This window comes from Sinocyclocheilus rhinocerous, unplaced genomic scaffold (genome assembly GCF_001515625.1).
Source record: "Sinocyclocheilus rhinocerous isolate Xijiao unplaced genomic scaffold, SAMN03320098_v1.1 scaffold621, whole genome shotgun sequence".
Classification (NCBI taxonomy): domain Eukaryota; kingdom Metazoa; phylum Chordata; class Actinopteri; order Cypriniformes; family Cyprinidae; genus Sinocyclocheilus; species Sinocyclocheilus rhinocerous.
The window spans coordinates 354,607-358,614 of NW_015639806.1; the positions used below are offsets into that span (position 1 = coordinate 354,607).

A 4,008-nucleotide genomic window follows, 5' to 3' on the forward strand; every position below is an offset into this window, starting at 1 on the left:
ATTGACGCGTTTCCATTAGGCGTATTTTCAATTCGCAATTTCAATTTGCGCAATTTGAATGGTAATGGAAACGCGCCTAGTTAACAAATGCAAAACTGATATAAAAACGCATTTGTTGATGCAACCGTGTCATTTGAACTTACTTGTATGCAGATTTGAACCGTTTTGTCAAACCGTAGTTACACGGGATTCGAACCGTAGTTCCTCACCTCTCAAGTACGTCCCAGTACTCCGTGAGCTACTGAACAAACCTACCGCTTATGAAAACCCATTGATATGAAGCTGGATATGTGCGGTGCTAACGTTCAAAAGCATCAGTTTTCAAATCTCCCAGCATATTAAAATTGTTTTGAAGTCATAACATGATATTCTTCAAGTAATTGTGCGAAAATTACGCTTTATTAATCGACACTCTGTAAATGGGTGTGAAAAGGAATAAAAGGTGTCGGAGTTTTACTGCCTCTAGTGTTCATTTCTTTTGGAAACTGCAGTGATATGTACTTATTGGTACGTATTTCGCGTCTCGCTAAAATGTGCCCCCAGGTACGTTTTTGCCATGAGACCAGGTTGACAGTATCACATATACAACAGTGCTGTTTTTTGTCAAATATCTGCGTGACTGCAAATGTGACTCGTTTTATACAACAGTTCAATAAACAAGTCAATATTGTGAGTTACATTTTAGATTCAATATTTTCTGGTTTTGCTCTTTTTCATCAATGAAAATAGCTCCCAACAAAGTCACATCAGAGCCATTGTGCGTCTCACTGAGCAACACACAGTGATGTTTTCTTACTGAATTAATCTGAAAACTGGTTGAATTAATGACTTAATAACTCATTTTTTACAGTGTTACTGAACGTTTTAGTTTCATAATTAAGTATATATATTTTGTATTATTTTATATTTCATTATTAATTAACAAACATTCATATTTAATGTTTAAGAAATGTTGATGCATATTATCTAACTATAATCTAATTTATAATTTATAAATTAGATTATATCTAATTTATAATGGTATACTCTAATTTATAAAGGTAAAAATGCCCCTTGAAAACAATTTCATGAAAAAAAGGAAATGTTAATTTCTTTCACTGCTGTGAACTGACCACTGCACAGAATAAGAGGAATATGAAAAGCTTCAGTAGCCAGTTCTGTGTACACGACACACTAAACAAACAACAACACAGCAAAATACTCTCTAATTATAGTTATTGTCCATTTCCAAAAAAAAAAAAATATATATATATATATACTTTTTTCAATATTGCACACCCAGATTCTTCTCCTCTGAAAGGATAATTAAATACTGGGAACTTCACTGACTGCACTCTCATTGTTAAACGCTACATTGCATTTGTGCAACTTTATAGCATCGTTAATGACTGCTACCATTCTTATTGTCTCAAATCATCAACTCTTACTGAAAATAAATGATTCAAAGACGTCCAGTCATGTTGTTGTGGCAAATTTATGTCAGTATGGGTGGCATTTTAATTGTCAGAGTAACCAAGAATGACTAGCTAGACAGTGCTAACAGTTAGCATTTCCTTTACTCATCATCAGTGGCAGTTACTCAGCTGGTGTGTGACTAGCTTGCAAAAAGTGTGGTAACACTTTAGCATAGGGACCAATTCTCACTATTAACTAGTTGCTTATTAGCTTGCCTATTATTAACATATTGGCTGTTTATTAGTATTTATAAAGCACATAATGAATTTAAAGCAAATTAGGAGTTTACTGAGGCAAAAGTCGTAGTCAATGGCTTGTTAATAGTGAGAATTGGACCGTAAAATAAAGTGTGACCAAAAATGTATTTATTCAGAATACAGTATGCGACTACTTTTCAATGCTGACAGAGGCTTTTAGAACCAGAAGCTGTAAATACAGAATATACCTGTGAAGGCTAACTGGACCATGCTAACTAGCTAAACTTTGACTCCTTGAGAATGGACCCATTTTTGCAATAATTAGCATTGTAAATCCCATAAAAAAGTTTACCCTGCAATAATCTGACATATTCCAAACAAGGAAATGTGGAAAAAAGTCCAGACATCATGCCAACAGTCACAAAGGCCGGTTCTTCGAGACTAGCTTACATGTTAGCATCCTCAATCCCCACAGTACTGTAATAGGGGTGTGCGGTCAAAAAATTAGTACTGTATTTCTGATAGAACATGTCTGTCTTGTGCTAAAGTTGAAATAAATGCAGAATAACCAATACGGAGCGCTCTGATTAGATCATTTGTACTTCCAGCTGCTCCGTGAGCCGATCAATAGCGTCAGTATTCGGCAAGAGAGATTGAACAATAATTTCCCCTCGGATTTTCAAATATAGACTGCTAAACATCTGCAATAAAGCAGCCGGTTCCGGGCGGGGGAGCGATCCATCACGGGATACTCACAGGAGAGATGGGAGAGAGAGATAATACTGGCACCGGACCCCGTCACAGAAGAGCAATGCCCCGCCAGCTGCCTTGCACGTCTCTTTGTCAGTTTAAAATATTCATCTGCTTCTGATCACCTCTCCCCTCATCTCGATCACCCCTTTTCTCACTAGATACAGTTGTGCTGTGTCAATCCATCTTCTTTTGTAGTATCAGGGCATTTCACTGCATTGCTGTCTTCTTTTTTCTCCCTCCATGCTCCTAATTTTCCCACTCCCTTCCTCATTTTGCCGGTTTTTAATTCTGAGCACTCTTTCCCCATTTAGTAAACTCTGGAGCATCATTTTTTTTTTTGGGGGGGGTGACAATGTGTGCCTTAGAGTTATTTTCATTGGCCAATTTTTTCTCACAACCTGGTTTTAACTGCACTGCCCATTTTGATGAAGTGTCGTGTAATAATGGGGAGATACAACACTGAGCGTTTAAGATCAACGGATGCTGTGTTTGACTATATTATGTGTGTGAGAGTGAGATCACATTCTCACTAGCCTCATGTTTGACGTGAAGTAAACATTAGTTTGCTTTCATTCATTTGGTAGATGCTTTTATCCAGAGCGACTTACACTGTTTTCAAGGTACACATTCTATCAATTCACGCATCCTCTGGGAATTCATCGAACAAAAGACCTATTATATGTATTATTAAGTAGAAATGTGCAATATTTCAGCTATAATGTTGTCTAATTCATTCTTGTAAGGTGGGACTGTTGTAACAGATCAATATTTCTGGTGCACTTCCGGGTCTGCTGTGAAAGTTTTACATAGACTTAGTTCCCCTTCAGGAACTCGAGCTGCATCCGAAGACACTACGGGAATGCCCCCAGCGTGACCGTGCTCTGAATCACATGTGTAATCAGTCCAATGGAAGGGCGAGACGTCATAGGCGGGTGACGTAGCGACCAGGAAGCTATAAAGGCACGTGAGGTGGAACCGGCTTCAGCTTTCAGCCTGTGTGTTCCTCCCTGCCCTCGCTATATTACGAGTGGGGATATACACAGTATGTGCGTTGTTTGCTTGGGGGCGAAGCATGCGGCATCGGCTCTTGAGGGGGCCGATTGCCCGCATTGTGAGCAAATGTCATTGTGCTCGCTTCACTCCCGGAAGGCTCTCTTTGAGGAGGGAGCCTTCGCCAGCGTTCCTCGCGGTGCTGGTCCCGCTTCAGCCGAGGCTGAGCGGCGGCTGCATTCGTGGGGTTCGCAATTGGATTTGGCGGAGGGAATGGAGCCGGGCGAGCCCCTATCTCCTTCCTCACCCGCCAGATCCGGTGCCCGCCCTCTGGGATCAGAAGCCCGCAGTGCGGTTTCTTCCCCCTGGGGAACGGGCTCGACGCTCCGCCTATCTTCCTCCGAGGAGGTTGATGTGGAGAGCGCCGATGAGGATTCGCCCCCTCACACAGCACAGTATGAGGAGTTATTGGAGATGGTCACTCGTGCCGTAGCTAAATTAAATATCGATTGACTGGCCGAGAAACAAGCTGAACCACAGAAAAGCAAATTAGATGAGCGCTTTCTGCGGAGTAAACTGCCACCTCCGCGCCGGAGCCTACCGTTTTTCCCCG

At 41.0% G+C, this 4,008-nt stretch overlaps 1 protein-coding gene across 1 annotated transcript in view; it reads right to left on the bottom strand.

Annotated features, from left to right (window-relative positions):
- Positions 1-4,008, bottom strand: part of ptprga (protein tyrosine phosphatase receptor type Ga) — a 221,848-nt gene that overhangs the window by 184,249 nt on the left and 33,591 nt on the right. The window lies entirely within an intron of this gene.